Source organism: Tachysurus vachellii, chromosome 5, assembly GCF_030014155.1.
Source record: "Tachysurus vachellii isolate PV-2020 chromosome 5, HZAU_Pvac_v1, whole genome shotgun sequence".
In the NCBI taxonomy this organism is placed as follows: domain Eukaryota; kingdom Metazoa; phylum Chordata; class Actinopteri; order Siluriformes; family Bagridae; genus Tachysurus; species Tachysurus vachellii.
In genome coordinates, this window is record NC_083464.1 from 19,777,501 (window position 1) to 19,791,102 (window position 13,602).

General features: G+C 35.6%; 1 protein-coding gene across 9 annotated transcripts in view; it reads left to right on the plus strand.

Moving 5' to 3' along the window:
* The first annotated feature begins 8,819 nt into the window (after positions 1–8,819).
* The window catches only part of mef2d (myocyte enhancer factor 2d), a 57,825-nt gene continuing 53,042 nt past the window's right edge, over positions 8,820–13,602 (plus strand). For all 9 annotated transcript variants that reach the window (XM_060870263.1, XM_060870270.1, XM_060870271.1 and 6 more), the window contains exon 1: positions 8,820–9,054. The gene's annotated coding sequence lies outside the window, so the exon portion shown is untranslated. The remainder of the gene's footprint in view (positions 9,055–13,602) is intronic.

Here is a 13,602-nt window from a genome sequence, read left to right on the forward strand (position 1 = left end):
TCGAGAGAGAATACAGCAGACAGACAAGGACGGTTACATAGAGTTCTCATTTTAAACAGTAACACTGTCATTAAACATCGCCTTTAAATAATTTGACAATTTGTCTGCGTATTAAGTGGACAGAAATAAACATAACAGTAGTTATCAAATAAAATTCCAAAGGTTGCACTTCATTTTCTTTACCACCTGTGTGCAAGTATAACAACTAACACACCTATAGCATGAAGCTGTGATCAACATAATTTCATTTTGAAGGACATTTTGTTGACTGTGTCCTCGATGAGAGCATATTCTTCTCGGTTTTTATGGCGTTCTGGCGTCTCTCCTGAACCGCCTGACAGGGTTGGTTGCAATTAACCCTCATTTGCATATGTAAATGACCTGAAAATTCGTTTAGACTACCAAACGCGAATGAGGAGGCGATAGCATTTTTACAAGCTGAAATGCACGAAATTATTCGACATATTTGCAGTGGTGAGCGATTACTGAATCAGGCTGAAAGATTTCTTATTTCAAACTTATCAGTGCTTGGATTGCCATCTACAAAACTACACAGCTATAGTCTTTGGTGGGTACAAATGTGCTGTTATGTCTCAGGGCCCCCAGATGATTTGTAGAGAGCAGGTTTCTGAGACAGGAGACCTCATTTCTTATGATGGGTTTCTTATGATTAGGTTTCTTATCATTTCTGTGGGCTTTAAAACAAAAAATTCCACACATGTAGATGTGACACCTGCTACTTTTTGTATAAGACAGACTTTACTTGTTGTATAAGACAGGCTTACAGAACATATTTGGAAGTATATATTTAATTTATTCAACAGCGTACTGTATTTCGACTGACAAACCACCACTTATTCTTATTGCATATTTGCTTTATTTAATTTAATGTCCACTGTTTACTCTTCATTATGTCATAATTCTGACGTTTAATTGGAAAATACTCTTAATTTTTTGTATTAAATAATGTGCAATTTTTTTATTAAATACTGTGCATTTTTTTTATTAAATACTGTGCATTTTTTTTTTATTGAATGCAGGTCGATAAATAGCGTCGATTTATTTCCTATCAGTCTTGACCTCTTTCCTCAGGTGGTCGAATCATCGATGTACTTCATTGAATCACTACATCAGCTTTTAGTGAAGTAAATGTCTGTGCAAAATTCGTTTGTTTACATCTCCATTAAACGAAATTTACTTTGGGTTAACGAAAGTCATAACACATTGTGCACGAGAGCGCCAAAGAGCTGAATATTTGCCAAGTCCGGGGGCGCTTAATACAGCTCTTGTGTTTGTGTGTGTGTGTGTGTGTGTGTGTGTGTGTGTGAGTGTGTGTGTGTGTGTGTTCGTGTGTGTGCGTGTGTGTGTGTTCGTGTGTGTGTGCGTGTGTGTGAGTGTGTGAGTGTGTGTGTTTGTGTGTGTGTGTGTGCGAAATGCATATTTTGTGCAATTTCACGTAGTTAGCATTTTTAAATAATTGAATTGATTTAATTAATAGCCAAGAAAATGTCTTTTTTGCCAATTAATATATACAGATATTTATCAGTGTACTCACACAGGAAAAATTAGGAAGGGTGTAGGAAATGAAAGGTACGAGAGATGTCTTCATAAGAGTATCACAAGAGGTTAAAAATAAATATATTCTTTAGTAAAAAATTGTTATCTTTGGGACAGTGGGATTTTGGTGTATAATCAAAATAGCCTGATTAACAAACAGTCTAAAATATCTAAACATTTATGTATAGAGTATTTGTGAGCAGCAAAATTGTCTGGGTCAGTACAAATGCTTGCACTTCCAGAAAACTTTGTTCAAGTTAATTAAAAATGATTTAATACATGTCTCGGCTTGTTGAATTAAGACTCGGGTGTGAATGTGATAAAAGGCCTTTGACTAACACTTCCTTTCTTCTCATAGAGACAAAAAGCGGATCAGCGAAGCGGATGTGTTTTAAGGTGACTGCACAATCTCTCTTTCCTAAACTAAGAAGAAAAGAGGAGAGAGAAAGACAGAGAAATGTTATGGAATAGACACAGGAGGGTAACAGGGGGAAATAATCGTTCATTTGAACACAGCTAAACAGGGCGATTGCGTGGTCAGCATGAGCTCTTTGTAGGGTTCCATAGGCGGGGATGGGGAGGGTTTCTACATGACAACCTGAACACCTTTATAGTGTGCTGTGTACGGATTAAGTATCAGACATTGGAAGTCAGCACTTACTTTAAAGCATCAGACACAGTTAGTTGTAAAAAAAAAAAAAAAAAAAAAAAACCGAGTATTTTGTTGGCGGCTTTGAGCACTGTTGTCTGCAGTGGTGGCTCAGCGATTAGGGCTATAGCCTACTGATATGAATGTTATGAGTTCAAATATGTTGCGCCCTCGGGCAATAATCTCAACCCTATCTGCTTAGCTCAGCTGTCACTATAAGAATAAACGAGTGTAAATACGTTCTACTTAAAGTAACACAATAAAAAACTGAAAAGTGTTCATTCACTGGGATTTCGCTGTGTTTAATACGGTGGCGCTGTCCGCGCAGCAGTGCTGAACTTATATGGCCAGTAAAGAAAAGTCTGACCTAATGTTATGGTGAAATGTTATATGGAAATCGAGTGTATAGTGAGTAAATACAATGTTATAATGTTACAAAAAATAAAATACGTTTATCTATTTTTAATTTCTATATTATAATGTTCTAAAGATACAATTCATGTTTTTCTTCATATTTCAAGCTGAGGTGTGTTTTAGGTCATCTCAAAATGTTATGCCGTCTCAAGTGTGAAATGTCAGTATATAGCACAGTAGTGAAAAAACCTAGCTTAAGTATAGTAGCCTACATACATTGATTCATTTTAATAAGTGTTGTATTTCATGTTAGTGATTGATCTTTAGATAAATAGCCTACGAAGCTGATAGTTTTGTGAATAAATCTTGTTATGCATAAAACAATGAAAATCTAAAATGGCCTACTTAAATAAACATAGGATTTCAACAACTACACAGTAATTAATTTTAAGTTGTATGTCAAATGTTTTTAGTAACAATAACTTTGGATAAACTAAACCGATTTAAATATGTTATCTAAAATTAACAAAAATCTAATTTTATGCTTACATTGTCCAAAAACATAATGCATTATATTTTTGTTTCTGGAATATTAATTTATTAAGGTATCCAACTACGATTACAAACATTGGAAATGAGGAAAAGCATAGGCTAGACACAGCACAAAAAATGTATCTTCTCTTGTTTATATGGCTTTTTATTTTCTGTCATTACTGCCACCGATTTAATTATTCAGATTCAGCTAGCTGAATCTGTGCCAACTCGGTGGCTGCACACGTATGCGGTGAAAAGAATAAATTAATGAACAGATAGATACAGGAATGAGATCAAAGAATTCGTGAAGACAGACTAGATGTAACGTGTCATATGTAAAGGAATGTGTCAACAACATAAACCAACATAAAAACATGATTTAATATTTTATTTTTTCATATACATTTTTTCATATAAGTCGATTTAAATAATCTGTTAATTACAACATAGAATATTTAACAAGAATTTACAACAATTAATTATACAACATAATATATACGATTAGAATGTAGGATTAAAATTATTTCATTAATTTAAAAAAAGAAAGAAAGAAAGAAAAGAAAAAAGCAAAAAAAATGATTCCAAACCAAGATATAGCATTAGGTTCTATTTTGGTCTATTTTGTTTTTAGTTTTGTTTTGTTCATCAGTATAAACTGTCTTAAGCTTAGGTTACTGGATTTCTGATTGTAACCTAAATGTGAACATTTAGCTTCTTCCCACAGAAGCATATATAAACACCACACGCATTTGCATGATTTAACCCACGGCGGAAATTACACAATGCTGCATAATTAATATGCGCATAAATTAAGACTGGGAGAGTTTTCTAGATTTGGAGCACAGGCGGCCGTTCAGAGCAGAAAAAAGAGGTCTGTGTTGGCTCACTAACAAGCTGACTGTTCACACGCTACATTTTAAAAGGAGGGTGTGTGTGTGTGTGTGTGTGTGTGTGTGTGTGTGTGTGTGTGTGTGTGTGTGTGTGTGTGTGTGTGTGTGTGTGTGTGTGTGTGTGTGTGTGTGTGTGTGTGTGTGTGTGTGTGTTTCGGGATTGATTGTGAGTGAATGCAGTTCAAATAAATGCAGAGTCTTGTTGATCTTTGGCTGCAATTCCATTAGCTAAATAATAAAGATTTTTTAGAAAATAACATACTGATAATATCTCTTGCTTATATTATATGTGACTAATATATATGTATATATATTCTTTAATCTGACGGTGTACAGCAAGTCCAACAGCTATTAAGTGTGATGCGATGGGCACAGTTCAAGACCCTGTTTTTAAATCGTCTTGTTTAATATGTATATAATATAATATAATGTATAAAATGTGTTTAATATTTACACAAGCAGTGCCAGTGTATCTGAGACATGGGTTACTAACCTGTACATGCTTTCTTTCTTTCTTTATTTCTTTCTTTCTTTCTTTCTTTATTTATTTAAGGTTTGACCGTTCTAATAATGTAATATAAACGCGACACTACATTTTTGAACCACACATGAATAAATCAGCAAAACTACTGGTCGTACACAGTGTGCCAGATTATAGAAGACGGTTATCACCAACTCGTGCGTTTGCTCTCTGTACCAATTGCTTGACTTTTGCGCCACCACGTGGCTGTATAGACTTGCAGGCGCGTCGCCAACTAATCATATCCAAATGTCTTTCCTGCCTCGAGGAGCTTCTGCAATGCATTTTCATAAAGATTACTAGTTATTTTATTCAAAAACAGAGGAAGCAACAATTACACGAATCAACAACAACAAAAACCACAACATACCTCTATTTTAGTATTTTATGTTTGCTTTGTTGATTCTAAAAATAGACCTGTTTGAAAGTAATTGATTATGCAATTTGCATTCTTTCTTTCTTTCTTTCTTTCTTTCTTTCTTTCTTTCTTTCTTTCTTTCTTTCTTTCTTTCTCCCTTTCTTTTTTTGCGTTCTTAATGTAAGACACAATACCTAAATCTCACCATTAGAGGGAAGCACAACACCCCTTTCAACGCGGTTCTTTTCCCTTCTATACACTCCTTGTGCTTGATATTTAATGTTGTTGTTGTTTGCTACCTGCTCGGGGACGCCACCGCGTTGTGCTTGATATTTAATAATAATAATAATAATAATAATAATAAGAAGAAGAAGAAGAAGAAGAAGAAGAAGAAGAAGAAGAAGAAGAAGAAGAAGAAGAAGAACAACAACAACAACAACAACAACAACAACAACAACAACAACAACAATTTATCTATTATCATCATTACCATCTTTTCAGACATACAGATTTTAACCTCCTTAGGCAAGCCTCATAAAATGTGTTTTTTTAATATCCTTTAGTTCCATTCAGCACAGGCTTAGAGACACCTGTTTCCAGTCTGGTTTTAGTAAGAATTTGAGTGTGTAGCATTTCAGAGGTGAGCAAAAAGTCAGTAAATACACCTCATCACCTCACATGCAATTAGTTGGTTTGTGAAAAGAAATTGAGACCCAAATGTTTAAAGTACAAATTTCCCAAAACTCTATTTACAATGTTTGTAATAACATTTCATCTACCAAGTGGTCATTGTGATTGAAGACATCACTGTTGTTTAAGATTGAGAGAGAGAGAGAGAGAGAGAGAGAGAGAGAGAGAGAGAGAGAGAGAGAGAGAGATCATGATGATCTTTTAAATGGTCCATATGCTGATCAGCTCATTGGTGAGACACCTAAGTTAAAGTGAATCAACATTAAGTACAAGCAATTGAACACAAATGATATAAACATGTGGATCCTTTGTTCAGCACAACCTCTTATCAAATTCCATCCGCGCTCTTGAGTGCTGTACTTATAGGGGCTGTTTGTGAGGGTTTAGATGATGAAAGTAGGATGGTTTGTTGGTTTTGTTTCCATAGATACGGCATGTTGCTAGGCAGCAGACAGGAAGCCAAGCAAGGAAGAGCAGCGGGTCACTGCAGAAAGGAGACTCTGCACCCACACACACCTTTCATCCTTTCATCCCAACTAATACACTCAGGAAAAAAGAGAGACAGAGAGAGAGAAAAGAGGTGAAGCATCATTAAATCTGTGTAAGAGGTCTACAATGGAAAATACAGTTAATTCCTATTTTAAAAAAATAACACTCATCAAAAGGAACAGTGGTAGGGAGAGAGGGACATAGAGCAAGAGAGGACTGTGATAATACAACTTGGATAAAGGAAAGCAATCAAGGAGGTAATGTAGAATCTGACCTATTTCCATTCTCAGAGGAGAAGATCTGGATCGGATGTTCTAGCACACAAGGGTGTCAGGCTGGATGCTCATGGTAGCCAATCATATCGTGATCACAAAAACTGGAATGTGGGTCAAATCAAAACCAAAATCAAAGAACTGGCTTCAATAAATCTGTGCACCATCAACAATATCCTAATACACATGGGAAAAGTTTTAGATTGCTCTAGACAGCTAGTACTTTATACAAACATATTTGTGCTAATGGGATTTACTGTCAGCAGGTTAATGAAATTTAAATTACTTTGCAAAAATCAGAGGGTCACAGCTGCCAGTCCTCAGCTGGTTACTCTCTGTATGTTATACATCCAGAAAACATGTAGGTGAATTGGTTATGCTAAATTGCCCCTAGGAGTGCAACTGAGCATGGTGCATGGTTCACTTTGACCTTCACCAACATGAAGTTGTTACTGAAGATGAATAAATGAATCTTTATCAAAGTTTGTTCAACTTTGTATAACCTGTCTGATTAAACATATTTCACATTGTGGCTTTTCACAGATAAATTGTTTTTTTGTTGCCTGCTTTTCCGGTTTGCACTTCTAAAACAGAAAAATGTGTTTTAAATATCTTAAATTAAATGCAATTTTACTTAATGTTTCTTTTCGTTAAAAAAAGGTGCTTCTACAGGCAAAGGTTGCACAGCACATTGCTTGTAAGAAAAGTGTGATCAAAGAAAGGGCAACAGGGATCTCATCTGATTGTATTGATCCTCCTCTACAAAACTCCTAGTGTGTAAGCACCTTGCATAAACAAAATGCTCTCTCTCTCTCTCTCTCTCTCTCTCTCTCTCTCTCTCTCTCCTTTGGTTGACATTGTTCATCACTGTCTAACTTGTTTAACTGTACATCTACTGTAGGTCTATCACTGTTTGTTTTGTGTGGTTTTTGCTGTAAAATAGATTCATTACTTTGTGCACTTTTTTGTGGTTTGAGCCTAGGCTACACATTCTCATACATAATGGAGCACTTTTTTTAGATAATACTTGGGGGGAAAAGAGTCACGTGAAAGTACATTTGTGAACAAAGCTCAATGTAACAACACAAACTACAAGCTTAAATAACAAAGAATACAAGAATTGTCTAGCTTCAGGAAAGAAAATCAAGAGTAAATGAGTTCACATGCAACCAAGAATGTAAGGAATAACAGAAAACATGTGTTAGGATAAAACGCAGTCATGTGTTTTAGGTCAAAAACAAATTCTCCCAAGGAAGTTTGCTAATTCTAACTTCTAAATTCAGGTAATGTGAAAATCATTGAGGTTTCTAATGAGAGCACGAAGGAATGGAAGGAAAACAGGGTTAAACAGAGAAGCTATTTCAATGAGAAATGAAGAAAGGAGGGGAAAAATAGTTAAAATAGTATAGGTTGTGGGAGAACTGTGTGAGTCAGTGGAAACAAGATATGTTAGAAAAAAATATTTATCATATATTTGTTATTTTACAATACAGGGTTTGGGGTTAAGGTTAAATAAAAGCATAAAAATACCACAGCATCAGCATGAGTTAGATTAAAGAAAGAAAGAAAGAAAGAAAGAAAGAAAGAAAGAAAGAAAGAAAGAAAGAAAGAAAGAAAGAAAGAAAGAACAGAAACCTGGCATTGATAAAAACAATCATGTTACTTCGACTTTAAAAGCCACTTTAGTGACGTCTTATCTCAGGCTGTGACGTAGATAAAATATGGCGCAAATTAAATCACAAAACTTGTGCTGTAATCTGCTCTATAACATCTAACCTATTTCTGCTCCAGTCGTTAAACAATAGCTTTTATAAAAGTTGCCCGTATGGTTGTAAACACATAAATAACTGTCTGTTCTTCATTCGCCTGAATGTAGACGCTTCTCGTATTGTGATTATTTTCGACCGCATCACTACCCTTTGCTCTGTAAACACTGTATTCTATCACCGACACATACAGAGCTTACGTCAGTTTCCCGTCATTTGTGTACTAATAACATATTTTGTGTACACTCTCTCTCTCTCTCTCTCTCTCTCTCTCTCACACACACACACACACACACACTCTCTCTCTCTCTCACACACACACACACACGCACACACGCTCACTCACACACACACACACACATTAATATATTAATAACAATAACAATAGTATTGATAATAATCGATAAGGTTCAATAAGTTATTTAAAATTTTATTTTGCGGGTGTTCCGATGTTTAAAAAACAGAAATGATATTTCACATATTTTAAGGAATCACAGTGGTCTGTAAATAAAAACATTAAACTGCTGTAATTGTGTGGTTTTGTCTTCATTGTACAGTGTAGAGGCGGATGAATACAGTCAGCTAATGCGCGAGCTTGATTTCTGAAGTCCTTCCTATTTCACCTTAACCCTCGCCTACCGATTTTGCGTTTGCAAGTAAGAGCCTCGTTTCGCGCGATCTGATTGGCTGAGCTCTGTTAAAGCCCGCCTCCTATTGGTCACCAACACGTCTATCATAAACCAATGCCAGTCATGGTAGATAGGACACCTTGTACACTGTATCATTTGGCTGAGCAAGCTAGCTAAACAATTACTTGGGAACCCAAAGAGGAAAGACTTTAGGAATTGATGCTGACTTTCATGTTTACTCTTTTCCGATGACCATTTTGATGCTCGTTGTACATGATACGAGACTATCCAGCTCGTAGGAAACCTTGTCATTAACATACAGATGTGGATACAGTAGCTACACTGGGTAAGTGACTCCAGCTAGCCTGTCAGTTATAGCTAGCTAGCTAGTTGTATAGCTAACGTCATGTTAGCTCGCTTCCTTCTCTGGCTTTGTTTACATTTTGAAAATAATATTTGTTTTTCCCTGGATAGTTCATTTAGTACATAACGTGAGCACATGTTAGCAGAGAATTCCTGTGCTCTTACTGCAGATAATTTCTGTACTGTCGGAATGAAAATCCGTCCAAAATGGAGGACTAGCTGTGGCTAACGCAGTTCGCTCGAGCTTTTCTGCATCATCTTGCCTTTTTTTAATATAGTAAACGGTAGTGCTTAAGTGAACAGAGTCACAAGCAACAACCGAACGGAAAACAGGTTTTTGCGAGTGAATGATCGCAAATAAATTGATTATACACTCCGTATTGGACAGATGAAGCTAAGCTGTGTTGTCTTTTCTTTTCTTGTGCGCAACAGTGGCGACAGTCCAATGACAGATTCGGTCTTGTTTCCACAGAGCTGTCAGTGCTAACTGCTGATTTCCCCTCGTAGTTCTGCATTAATGAACCTATTTCTCACCTTAACACAGACTTTTGTCTATAAATTCAGTAGCTACAGATACGAACGGAAACCCTGCTGTTGAAACCGAATGGTTGCTCGAAAGATTGTGAATTTCTAAACGAAGAAACATCTGACGTGTTTAGCTTGTTTTGGAAAAACCGTTATAACAAAAAAATCCACACCGAAAGTGTTATGGTGTTGCCCACGCAGTACCGAGACCACAACACACTGCACTCATCGTATTACGCAACATCTGTGCATGTTTTTTAGTCCTTTTCGAGCACTTAAAAGATCGACCAGGATCCAGCTCTTAACCAATACGTTATGTTTCTAATAAGATTTAAATATATAAGATTAATTGTATGTATTGTAGTCCTCCCCTCTACCTGACTCATTCGAGGTGCTAATATTGACATAACCATAACCCACATGTTTTGTGTTGTGGTTTGTGAAGAGACATTGTTTGGATTAAATGGCCCCAATTTTCCAGCTCTGGCCACTGGAACCAAAACACACTGCTATGCAGGTTGTGCATGTCGTGATTCGCAGCAGGATGCCACATGGAGGGGACACACTCCATCAGTCACTGGCACCCACCTGAGCTGCTTAAGACTGAGCTGTAGATCAGACTCATATTCAGCTTGTTCTACTGCAGTGCTGCATAATGTCACACAGTGTTCTCTTTTTCCAAAAGTCCAACAATTACGGCACGGTATTACAGCATCTGTTCCATACATGAAAGTGTGATATTGTTGGAATGACCATGGCATCAGAAAGAAAACACACCGTAATCATGAAATACTTCAGTTTACAATTTTTTAGCAGTTATTGCACAAGTTTTGTTATTATTATTATTATTATTATTATTATTATTATTATTAAGGTTCAAGTAAAAAAAAAATCAGTAACATTCAAAAAGGAGAATTTTAGGAATTCCTTGGACCCACTGATCTAAGTGAGTGCAGTGCCAAATAAGAGAGTAATATTATACATTAACCACTTTACTGTAGTTTTTTCACTGGCTATTAAGCATATTGGAGGTTTCTGTGTGTGATCAGATGTTATACATCATATGTTATACATGTTATACAACATCACATTATACAACATTACAGCCTGTGGCGATTACATTCTGTACGTACAGAATAACATCCACAGCAAACCGAAATTTATAACTTGTACCAAACAAGCTGCAAACACTTTATTAACACTTTTCAGCAGTGAAATAGAACAGCATTCACACTGACAGCTTAGTAGCCAGCACTTAATAAAAATATTATTTTTACTACTATTATTTTAAATGCAGGAATGAATCCCTTAAAATGTTCATTCATTTATTTATTTTCTTTATATGTATTACGTTTATTTTATTGTAAATGTGGAAATGAATCTCTTGACCTAGAAAAAGTTGTTCATGTTTTGCTGAAACATAAATGAAATGCACTAACAGACAGAAAATCTATCCTTGTTTTCTCAAACCTACATTGTTGAATGTTTCTGTTCATTCAACCCTGTTTTCTGCTCAGTCCTGGATCATACTGATTGTAAACGTAAGCAGAAGGAAGTACATTTCATTATTCACAATTTTATTGTTAGAGGATCTTCCTTGTGTAATCTGACTGAGAGAACATGTCTGTTCTAGAAATCAGCCAATGTTTTATTGGGACCTTCTCGTACAAACAATAGACAAATAATAATATTTAAAGACTCCTGTAATCACACAGTCTAAAACCAGCTTTATTTTTTTTTCACTGTGTCATCTAATCATGTAACAGCACATTCAGCTCGTTTTAGCACCGTGAATAAGGTGCTAGAGAATTTTTTATGCCTTTTGTAACCTAAAATTCCACCCAACCCTTAATATTTAGGGCACATAGGCATAAATAGTTTTGGTGTCATTAGAAGGCTTACAGACTCATCTTTTTTATGACAAAATGTGTGCTGTTTTTCTGGTCTTTGTGAAGGATTTCTAAAACTAATTGACCGGTTTTTCAACAAAAAAAAAATAAAGATCATACTGTGAGACCTTTCACATGATGGAAGGATTAAAACTCCTGAATTAAAAGCAGCACCTTTTCTCTAGGCACATTAAAGGTACATTAGCTGAGATCAGTCTTTTTTTCAAGATTTGGTCTCTAACAGTTAAGTGACATTTGAATGATTCTTTTTCTTCCAAACATTATCATGAAGCTGTACCACCAATATCAACAGTGGATTGTAAAAGTGCCTATGAATGACTAGCAAGAGACTCCTCCAAAAACAAAGAAGCATTCCAGACCAGAAGTCAGTTTTCCAAAAGGGATTTTTCAGCCACTTTATACACTTCTTGTTATTGAGCATAAATTGTTTATATGAGGCAACAGTCTAATAATCATTGGAAGAAGTGTTGGAACTCTTCTTGAGTTTCAGTTTCTAAAAACTGTGTGAATTTTGTGGCATCATGCCAGATTTCTTGATCTACCAAAACATCAGTGGTTTACTGCTGACAAAAATGGTCAGACAGCTGGCATTAGTACTGTTTCAGTTATCAGCAGTGCTTTAATCACATCATTTCTTATGCCGACTGGGGTTTATACAGGCATGTTGCATTCCAGATCTGGCTGCTGGATTGCTTCCACTTTTGCTCGTTTATATATTTGTTACATTGCAGTACAGAATTGTTGGCTGTGCTGTTGCCAATATCATGTACAAAATAAACACATTAACAGCTGATTGACATACGGACACGTGACCTTCTGATCACATTTACAAATTCGTTTAGGCATTTGTTCGCTTATTTCTGCCAACATGTGCTTTTTTTTACAAGTTTGATTAAAATAGATACAATAGATAAACAGCTTCATATGATGCAACCAATATTATTGAATTTACTTTAAAATCTAAAGCAGAAAGGCATCATCACTGCAGTACTTTGCCATATGGCATTATGTTTAATCCAGTAACTATCCAGTACCCATGCCAGGTGGATTTCCAACAAAGATGTACCTGGCATTGTTTTAATAGTTAGAATTATACCTAAAAAGGTATAATAAACGAGTAGTAAATTTGTCTGCAGTATACGTGTGTGTTGACGTGTTCATGAGTTTTGCTCTTTTTTTTTTTATTTCATAAGCTACAAAGATTGTTATTTTTAATACCCAGCTGAATTCACAAAACATTTTTGAACAGTTATTTTTCCTTTAAAAGAACCTGAATAGAATAAACTGCATTTTAATAAAGCACAATGGCACCACAAAGAAAGAACTGAGATTTGTATTATTATACACAGAACAAACACTTTCAGAATAGAAACACGTGTACATGCTTATTGTGTTTCATCAGTTTTATGCGCACTGTGGTCTCTTATTCTTTGAGTGTACCATAGCCTTTCTACCAGCACGAACCTGTTTCAATTCTCTCTGACCTCTTTCATTAACAAGGTGTTTCTGCTTGCAAAACTGCAGCTCAATGGATGGTTTTTGTTTTTGACACCATTTATAAATATTAGAGACTGGTGTGCCTGAAAATCAGCCCATCTGTTACGACCAACCATGCCACGGTCAAAGTCACAACAATCACATGTACCCCTGTTGTGATGTTTTATGTGAATATAACCAAAGACTTGTATCTGCATGCGTTTATACACTGCACTGCTGCCACATGATTGATGTACAGATGTTCCTAATAAAACGGAAGATTAGTGTATCTTATAATATTATAACATCGACTATTATTAATAACTAATGACTAATTTTAATTATGTCAAGTAAGTTCCCTGATTTGTAGGTTTAACATAAAAGCTATATTCATAACCCCATTGGTTAGTTATTGTTTCTATAGTAACCGCTTGTTCCCAGGGACTTGTAAGGCAGATGCACTACATAATCTAAGACTAAAAATAAACACAGCGAATGAATTTTACTGTACCAAGAGCTTAAAGGATTTTATTATATCCCGACATTTGAATTAGAATCATGGTTTGTCCGCTTGTTTAATTTTCAGTCTCTCCTCGTAAGTATGAGCATCAAAAGAGTTT